This window comes from Pan paniscus, chromosome 10, assembly GCF_029289425.2.
Source record: "Pan paniscus chromosome 10, NHGRI_mPanPan1-v2.0_pri, whole genome shotgun sequence".
Taxonomy (NCBI): Eukaryota; Metazoa; Chordata; class Mammalia; order Primates; family Hominidae; genus Pan; species Pan paniscus.
Window position 1 is genome coordinate 39,741,182 of NC_073259.2, and position 10,136 is coordinate 39,751,317.

At 49.5% G+C, this 10,136-nt stretch overlaps 1 long non-coding RNA gene across 1 annotated transcript in view; it reads right to left on the bottom strand.

Moving 5' to 3' along the window:
- The window catches only part of LOC103784262 (uncharacterized), a 44,214-nt gene that overhangs the window by 4,240 nt on the left and 29,838 nt on the right, over positions 1 to 10,136 (bottom strand). The window contains exon 2 of the long non-coding RNA XR_004665677.3: positions 3,555 to 3,623. This is a non-coding gene — a long non-coding RNA (uncharacterized LOC103784262). The remainder of the gene's footprint in view (positions 1 to 3,554; positions 3,624 to 10,136) is intronic.

A 10,136-nucleotide genomic window follows, 5' to 3' on the forward strand; every position in this document is an offset into this window, starting at 1 on the left:
ACTTGATAACTATTAGCTGTTTTTTCCTGTAACACCTCAAAAATTGGGGAGGGACCTGGGAGTTTGCCCTTCCTAGACATCCAGAGCCCATGGGCTCATTATAACCTTGTTGAATGGGAAGCTCAGATTCCTAGGTTTTAGTTTCTTTTTTTCTTCTTCTTCTTTTTTTTTTTTTTTGAGACAGAGTCTCGCTCTGTCACCCAGGCTGGAATGCAGTGGTGCAATCTCGGCTCACTGCAACCTCTGCCTCCTGGGTTCAAGTGATTCTCTGCCTCAGGCTCCCGAGTAGCTGGGATTACAGGCGCGCGCCACCACACCCGGCTAATTTTTGTATTTTTAGTAGAGACAGGGTTTCACCATGTTGGCCAGGCTGGTCTTGTACTCCTGACCTCATGATCCACCCGCCTCGGCCTCCCAAAGTGCTGGGATTACAGGTGTGAACCACCGCACCCGGCCCCTAGGTTTTAGTTTCTGAAGGTACATGGTTGCATGAATGAATGAGTCCATGCTCCATTCAGTTTTCTGGGGTCTGGTCTCTCCTTCCCTGGCTTCCTTCCCATCACCCCCTACAGAGCCTTTCCCCTAGATCACTGAGCTCATCCTGGTTACCAATTATTTGTTTATTCCTGGCCCCCACACAAGGACTCCAGCCGCAAACCTGGTTTTCCCCTGAGTTCCTGTATGAGAATCTGAATGTGTTGGGGTAAGATGGAACCTCGAGGATCACCTAGCCCAATTCCTTTGATTTAGGAAAGACAAAATTGAGAGCCAAAGAAGGGCAGACTTGCTCTAGTTGGAACTTCCAAGTCAAGTACCTGGATCCAGCCCAGGGAGTCCCTGTGTGCTTTCAAGGGTAAAAGAATTCTCATCCCCTTCTTCCTTTCTCTCTCTCAGTGAGTAGAATAAATCACTATTTTTAACTGCCTAAAACATGAGCAAAAGCTGGAGAAACGCTCAAGGAAGTCCTTCTACATACAGGCTTACTGGCTTCTTCCGTATTTTCCTGGGTCTTCTCTAATTCTTATTTCTGCCCCTTCTTGCATTCCTCCCTTCCTCCACCTCCAGTCACACTTAGATGGCTTCTATGCTAACCTGTATGTCACTTGCATATCATTCAACAATAGATCAATAGATTTGGGGTTTTTTTGTTTTTTGTTTTGTTTTTTTGAGACAGAGTCTTACTCTTTCGCCCAGGCTAGAGTGCAGTGGCATGATCTTGGCTCACGGCAACCTCTCCCTCCCAGGTTCAAGCAATTCTCGTGCCTCAGCCTCCTTAAGCAGCTGGGATTACAGGCATGTGCCACCATGCCCAGCTAATTTTTTGTATTTTAGTAGAGACGAGGTTTCACCATGTCGCCCAGGCTGGTCTCAAACTCCTGAAATCAGGCAATCCGCCCGCCTTGGCCTCCAAAAGTGCTGGGATTACAGGCGTGAGCCACCACGCCCAGCCTAGATTTGTTTTTAAAAAATGAATTTGTTGCTGAGTGCAGTGGCTCATTCCTGTAATCCCAACACTTTAGGAGGCCAAGGCAGGAGGATCACTTGAGCCGAGGAGTTCGAGACCAGCCTGGACAAACATAGTGAGACCCCGTTCCTACAAACAATTAGTTTAAAAAGAAAAAGAAGAATGGGTCAATGGCTTTCTTTGAAAGTGTTTAGTCTGAATCCAACACCTAGGTCCAAAGTGGGGTACACTTGACCAGCAGCTTCTGTGAGCATGACCACCCCATATAAAGGCATTCCTTTTGCCTTTGCCAGTGAGGCTCAAGCATTCCAAAGATAAACCTAGTGGGCTGGTCTTTCCTAAAGTAAAGCTAGATTGCTTGGGTTTGAATCCCAGCTCTTCTGCTTACCTTGGGCAAGTCTGTGCCTCAGTTTCCTCATCTTATAAAATAGATCAATAGTACCTCCCTGATAAAGGGGCAGTGCCAATTAAATAAGTTAATTCATATAAAGCTCTTAGAACACATACTATATAGCATAAAGCATAAGCTATTATTATTATAGGAGAGACAATAACTCCAGGAAGCCGTGCCTCCACCCCCCATACATACCTGAGTCATGTGGCACGGTTCCTCTCTCTTCCTGGGATCTCATTACCCTTCTCCAAACCAGCCCATCTGGCCCCTGTGCAGTCTTACCCTTATCCAACCCCCAGCTCTACCCCTGGGGCCCAAACCTGGGTGTAGGGGAGGGAAGAAAGGCAAAACGTGGCCATTTTAGGGCAGAAGAACTGTTAGAGGGGAGAAGGGGTGGGGGCAACAGGGAAGTGGACCCAGAGTTGGGAAGCTCCTTATTGGGAAAGGCCCCTGTCTGATTCTGGGAGACAGAGGCCAGGCCTGGGCACTCAGCCAAGTCCAAAGAGCAGGCCCCAGGCCCTAGTCCTGGCCCCCAAAGCCAGCACCAGTGAAGAGACTAAATGTTCAGTTGCTTTGGGCTCTTCTCCAGACAGTCACAGGACACTTCCCCTACCCCAACCTCACCTATTCTGACAAAATACCCATGGTGATTAAAGTAGCTAGAACCAGGAGTACAACGTCTCTGTGTATATATGTGTGTGTTGGGAGGAGGGAGAGACTCATGCTTCCGGGCCATAATAAGGTCAAACCACTGTTCCAAAAGTGGCTGTCTCCAGGACACTGCCCACCACCCACAACCCCCACTACCTCCCACCAAGTCCAACGGTTGGCTGTGAACTCCTCCTACAGGAACCCAGCCAGTTCTGGGGAGACTGCTGGTGAGGGGGGGCCCAAGGGTGAGTAACGGTTCCCGTGGGGATCGGGGTGCCCATGACTAATCAATGAGAGGGTGAGAAATAAAACTTACATTCCTTGACTTGTAGGGCAGTAGCTGGAGGTGGGAGGTGGGGCAGGGGCAGACTGAAGCAAGGACAGCCAAGTAGGGACGCAGAGAGGGAAGCAAGGCTGAGGTGGGGGTAGGGAGTCCTTCCAGCCCTGCTCTCTCCATATCTCAGGCTGAAGGAGAGGCAGGCCCCAGGTAACCAAACACCTGGGTTTCTGCTTCCCATCCCCTGGCAAATAAGCTTCTCCTCCAGTTCATTCAATCCGGGGCTACAGACTTTGAATGGGCTGAGGGAAGGGCACACTGACATCTCATTTGCATTCCTCAGCCCCTGCCCCACTCATCTAGGAGTCCCTATGCCCAGAAGACCCGGCTTGGAAAAACTCCGCTGTGCAAGGCTGAGAGCTAGACTAAGGGCATAAGAGCGGAAATGAGCTGGGAGCCAAGATGCTGAGAGAAGGAAGGAAGCCAGTCTGCTGCCACAAAGGAGTCAGGAAAGAGAGGGAACAAACAGCCAAGTGCTTCCTGCCCATCCCCTTCCCTGCCTCTCCACCAACCTCCTCCAGCCTGTCCAGACATCTCAGGCCCAGGGCAGAGTAGGGAAAGGAGTGCAGAGACCCACACGAAACGCCCTCTAAAGCTTCCAGCTCAGCAGCCTTCATGGCAGAGGCCGGGGGCTATTCTCACAGCAGCCTCTGCATCAATAGCTATAGGATCACTCCCATGTCAGCCAGTTCCAGAAGCTCCCTTACCCCAATTTCCTCCACCAAAGTGACCCATTCCTCTCTGTTTCAAGCTTGCTTTCTCTGGCCCTCCAGTATCTGCAGTTGAAAGAGAACACCATGAGTTTGGGAAGGGATGTGGTAGTGGGGAGGGTTGGGAGAGTTGTAAGAACAGGCAGCCCTCTTCCCCAAACTGCTATCTCACCTCCCACTGCACTGGCAAGAGAGCAGGGGCAATCACACCTCACACACACACACACACACACACACACACACCCAACTTTAGCCTATTGACAGATCAGGATACAGATACCCCACCCATGCAAATACACCAACACAAGCATGTTCAGGTTTTCAGACCATACACACACAGAGAGGGAGATTTTCACCTCACAGGCACATTCACATCACACAGGATCTTTTCCCAGCCTGGCCAGCACAAATGGTGAACATGGGAAAGATGTAGAAACCTGGGTCAACTTGGGCCCAAAATATATTCCAGCTTTGGCCCTTCTCCAGGTCTGTTTCTCCATTCCTTGCTACTCCCCCAGGGCTTTCCCATGCAAAACACAGGAGAAGGCGGAGAGGAGGCACCTGAGGGTGCTCTGTTCCTAAGCTGTGATACTCAGTCAACTCTGTCTGGGTTTCTGGAACCCAGCCCCCCTCCCTGAGGTGATCACATGGAAAATGTCCAGCTGCGGTTGCTTGGAGAGATGAGCTCAGCCAGTCTGAGTGGGGCTGGGGGCCTGGACTCAGCGTCAGACTTTCCACTTCGGACCTTACCCCTCCTCCCACCTCCAAATACCACTCCAGGGATTCAGGAGCAGGAAAGGGGCCAAAGGGACTTCTGACACAAATGTCGCAGTCTTGGACTGGTTCAGAGGGGAAGGGTGGACACTGATGAAGGGCGGAACAGATCTGGAAGCATCTCTAGTCTGCTTCATTCCTGCCCACCCACTTCAGGGAAATAAATCCAAAGATGGACCAAAAAAGACAAGGGAGACTAGGTTGCAGTGTAATAAGTGGGGGGAAGATGACTTCAGAAATTGGTCCCCCGGGGTGGGAGTGGGAGGGCAGGGAACTCAAGAATAGATTCAACTCAATGACCCCAAAATGACAAAGGACATAGAAAGCTGGGTCCTAAATGGGAAGCTGGGGGTGGCAGAGGAAGGAGCAGACCAGTGTTACACTGCCTCTCATTGGCCAATGAAGAGTTCCTGACCTGGCAGGAGGAAAGGATTAGTCCCTCCATCCAGTCTTCCAAAGTATATTTCCCACTCTCCATGACTCTGCACCCCTGCCCTCCCTCTCCTCACGTTCCTTTCCCTCTATCCCCCATCTCTATTATGCGCTTCCCCTTTCCTTTCTCCTTTCCTCTCTCCTACCATCTTTCTAGGATCCTCCTTCCTGGTTCCTCCACCCCCTTCTCCTTCACCAATCCCTTGCCACTCTGTCTTTTCCTCTCGCTGAACCCTCTCTGTCTACCTCTTTGCTCTTATTTATGTCTCCAACCTCACCCATTTCCCCCTCCTTCTCCCTCCTTTTTCTCCCCAGCATAGCCCACAGAGCTTTATACATAGTAAGCACTCAAAAATATATACTACTTAGATCAATGGCACTGATTAGTTAATGTCCCTTGCACAATTCTAGGAATCTTAGAGCAGACTGAGATCTTTAGTAGTTAAAATGTTGGAGCCATGAAAGGTTTTGATCTGAGAAGTAACATCATCAGAGCCTTGGTTTAGGAAGATTAATTTGCCTGCAAAGAGTAGGGTGGATTTCAGGGGAAAATGAGACCCTTTTTTCATTTTCTCTCTTTCTTTCTTCAACTGTTTCTTTCTCTCTGACTTCTTCACCATCTGACAGGCTTCCCCACCTGGCCATAACTTCTTCTCTCCCTTCCATGAGTCTTCCCTCCTTCCTTGAGTTTTCCTTCCCTTTACCCCTATCCTGCCCTTCCTCCTCTCAACAACCCCCCTTCCTAGAACATCTGTAAGCAATTGGCTTGTAGAGAGGGGTAGGGTTGAGATTTCCCAGCCAGCTGTGGGGTGTGGCCAGCCCTGGCCGACTGGATGGAAGAGTGTGGCCTGAAGGGAGGGCCGCTCTCCCTAGAGGTGAAAGCTTGGAGTGCCATTCCACCGTTCCTGTTCCTAGGCACCCAGCCCTTTAATCAAACCCCAAACTTCTCTTCTTCCCAGGTCAATCTCATCACACACCCCTTTTCTAGCTTAGAGACCTGGAAGCCCTAGCCCTACCTCCCAGTTCCACAATTCTGTCATCTGGAACCCTCTAGCCACATGTAGATTAGAGACTGGAAGAGGGTACCCAACCTCCCAACTGCTGGACATCTGTTGAAAGGAATATAAACTGAAGGGTCAGAAAGCTCCTCCTCTTGGCTTCTCCCTTAGGGCTTTGAAGTCCAATCAAGGACTGAAGCCAGAGGTGGGGGGTGTGGGTATTCAAAGGACAGAATGCAATTCAACCTTTACTGCAGATAAGGTAGGAAGTCCAATATATTTTTGTACATTAGACCCAGAAGTAATCACTTGTGAATTGTGAATGTATAAACTGTATACAACATTACTTTCTTTTATACTATTATCTCAATTTAGTAAGCCTCAACCTTGGAGTCCAGGGGTTAAGAATCTTCTAAGGCTTTGTTCCTCCTCAAGTTATAGCTCTGGAAGAAAAGGAGGGGGCTCTGCTTCCCAGGAGTGCTCCATATCACTGGGCTTATAAATCTCAGCCCCAGAGACTCTCCATTTTACTTTTATGCACTGGCTGCTGGGGACACCTGGAACCTTTGCAGGAATTGCTGTAAACCCCACTTATCCCCTCGTTCAGCACCCCAACAGGTTAGCTCTCCCTGAAGAGAAAGGCAAGGGGATGGACCTATTCTTAGCCCTGTACATGATCTCTGGAAAACAAATGTGCTCGTTGTGAGGTGATGATGGACAGGGAGGAATTTGCAGCCAAGGAAGGAGTGTATGTGTTTGTTTGGAGGTAGAGAGATGAGGAGCGCCAGAGGTCCAGAGAGCTCATGAGGAAGACTTATGAAAAGCAAGGAGAGGGACATGCTGTGCCCCATCCCCAACTTTGTGCCATTGTGTTAAGGACTAATGGCACACTATGCTCTACACATACACACACACACACCCTGATTCCTACCTGATCAGAGATGCTGTTATCTCTATAAAGCCAGAAAGAGCTGAAGCTAGTAACATAGCATGTCTGGGTTTGGAGTGCAGTCGGTGGCCCTCCTGCCTTCCTCCCCAACCTCTTTCCAATGCCCTTTCTGTCTGGGATTGATAATCCTTCCCAAGAGAGGGCTGGAAATGGCAGGCAGACTTGTGGAGGTGGGAGGGAACGCCTGGCTCATCCTCAACCCCTCATAGCCCCAATCGGATGTGCACTGGGAATCCTGGTGCTCCAGGTCCCTTCCTAATGGGCTCCAGATGTGCTTACATCTGGGAAGGCCATCCCAAGAAGCTGACACTCCCACCCACAGCTCCCACCCTGGATGGTTCTCTCCTCTGACTGCCAGGCCTTTGAGCTGAGAAGATTCAGGCACCCCTTTCCTCTCCAGAGGTAGGTACAAGGCAGCAAAGGGGAGAGAAAGGAAAGTCACGGGGGTGGCATGAGTAAGCAAATAAAATGAGGTCAATGCTTAGGACACCCCAGAGGATCTTATTTTCCTTTTAACTTCCTATCTGGGGTTGTTACATTTTGCCATAGCATTCTGGTGCCTCTAAATATGCCAAAAATAAATAAATAAATAAATAAGAAAAACTGAAGAACTTTTGGAAGAGAAGACATTAGCAAGAGTGGGGGAAATTCCTTCCCATTGATCTGCTTAATCTGGATTCCTGGGTCTTATATCTTTTATCCCAGTGTCCTCTTAGCTCTGCTCCTTTCCTGTCAGTGCCCATCCCCTAGTCCCTGTCTCCATGTGCCTCTCCAACCTAGTCTCGCCTGGAAAAACTCCCAGTTTGGTCCCCACAGAGGTATCTAGTCACAGGTTTTTTTTGTTTGTTTGTTTGTTTTGAGTCTGAGTCTCTCTCTGTCGCCCAGGCTGGAGTGCAATGATGCTATCTTGGCTCACTGCCACCTCCACCTCCTGGGTTCAAATGATTCTCCTGCCTCAAACTCCTGAGTAGCTGGGATTACAGGCTCCCGCCACTATGCACAGCTAATTTTTTGTATTTTTAGTAGAGACGGGGTTTCACCATGTTAACCAGGCTGGTCTCAAACTCCTGACCTCAGGTGATCCACCCGCCTCAGCCTCCCAAAGTGCTGAGATTACAGGCGTGAGCCACCACATCTGGCTCTAGTCACAGTCTTAATCACTGGGTCCGGAGTCCTGGAGCAACAATAGAACCCACGCATCTTATTGCTAAGGTCTGCTTTTGTCACCCTAGTAAATATCTTCCATCCACCCCTCCTGTGCTCTGTGCAAACTGGGGATAGAAAAAGGAGAGGAGCCTGGGTTTATTTTAGGCATAGGACACAGGGGAGGGGCTTCTCCTGGGTCAGACAGCAGGTAGGGATGGTGGAGGTGACTCACAGATGATAGAGCCCTCAGTTCCTCTAGGCAGAGACCTGAGTCAGAGAAGCAACAGAGCCTGAGGGTGCAAATGGTCTACTCCTGTACTTTCCAATTTCCCTCTCTTAGACATACACGCACACACACACAGAACAACTCCCCAGCTTCAGCAGTCTCTGGATCCTGGTATAACTGGGCTCCTATTCTACTTCTGGAAATCCCCCCACCCCCGCCTTCAGCTTCATAATTTTCCTAAATATCCCACCTTCCTTCCCTCTGTGAGATCCAACTTCTTTGTTTGCTTGTTTGTTTTTGTCTTGTTTTGTTTTTGAGATGGAGTCTCGTTCTGTCACCCAGGCTGGAGTGCAATGGTGCAATCTCAGCTCACTGCAACCTCTGCCTCCCAAGGTTCAAGCAATTCTCCTGCCTCAGCCTCCCAAGTAGCTGGGATTACAGGCAGCCACCACCACGCGTGGCTAATTTTTGTATTTTTACTAGAGACGGGGTTTCACCATGTTGGCCAAGCTAGTCTCAAACTTCTGACCTCGTGATCTACCCACCATGGCCTCCCAAAGTGCTGGGATTACAGGCATGAGCCACTGCACCCAGCCTAGGAAGTTTTATTTCATGGACACCTCAGCCTCTACCACCCCTACCCAACCAGACTTTTTAAAGCCCAACAAGACCTGAGTCTGTTTCTTAAAACCAAGGCATCCAGCCTTAGTGTTCTCAGAATTTCCAGGCATTTGAGAATCTTAAAGAAGCCACTGAGTCTCACCCCAGAGAAATCACATACATATAAACAAAAACTTCCATCCAGTTTCAGAGGATTAATGGATTGTATACCCAATCTTCCCCCACCCCACCCCAAGGACAATGAATCTAGGTTATAATTCCTACTCTAGAATCTTCCCCCATACCTCTGTAGAAACCCAGCCGGTTTACAGGGCTGACATTGCAGTGGGAAAAGCAACTGCTCTGAAATCCACTGGGATTGGGTTTGGATTTACCTCTGCCCCTTTCTGTTGGCCTTCGCTTAGTCACTTCTCTCCTTTAGGCTTCGATTTCCTAACAGTAAAATGAGGATCATGATACCTTCAGTGCTGGATAAGTTGGGATAAATGGGATAGAGGCAGATTAAAGGTCAAGCCCAGGGCCAGGAATACAGCATGTGCTAAATAAACCATTATCAGTACTCCCCACCGCTCTTCCACACTACTAAAATTCAGCATGACCCCTGGCATTAGAACTTGCACCTGTATCCTGAACTCCTCTGTGGAAATTCACTCTTGTGGTTCTAAAACTCCAGCCTTCAGGGCAAGCAGGCTGGCGACAACAGGAGCCTGCTGAGTGTCCTGGCCTTGCCCTTCACCCTTCTTCCTCTCCATCAAGCAGACCATGATTAATAATGGTCAGTCATCACAGCAAATCATTCCTACTGAGCAATGAAGGGACAGAGGGTACCAAAGAGGTCAGGTTTAAGAGAAAAAGCAGAGGCACTTGGAGACACACAAACTTGGCCAGAGAAAGGCTGAGAGATATACAAGATAGAAAGAAAAAGCTGAGAGGAGATAGAGCATTTAGAGGGGCAGTGGGCTTAGAGGAGAAGGCACTGGGTCTGGAGTCTAAACACTTAGGTTCTAGGCTCACCGCTAACTGGCTAGCCATATGACCCTGGACAAATCACTTCATCTCTCTACACCCATTTCCTCTTCTGAAGGAGAAGATTGGACTGATGGCTTCTACCCCCTCCTCACTGGCCTTTCTAGGTCAGCTTCCAGGCCTGGAGGTCTGTGCTGAAGTAGCTCTAATTAGGAGGGGACCCCAAGTTAAGGACGAACCCAGAGCAGAGGAAGAGAGGATCAGGCAAAGGCAGGCATGGTGAGAGGAAAGGCAGGAGGTGTTGGGGCCACTGGGAGAGGACTTATAAGGGCAGAAAGAGCCAAGAGAGGAGGGATATTGGGGAGAGTAGAAAGGCCAGCCAAAGAATGACTAAGGGGCTCCCGGTGTAAACAGGAGCAGGGAATGGACAGGGAGGGGGCCTGTTTGAGTTGGCCAAGGCTAGGGGT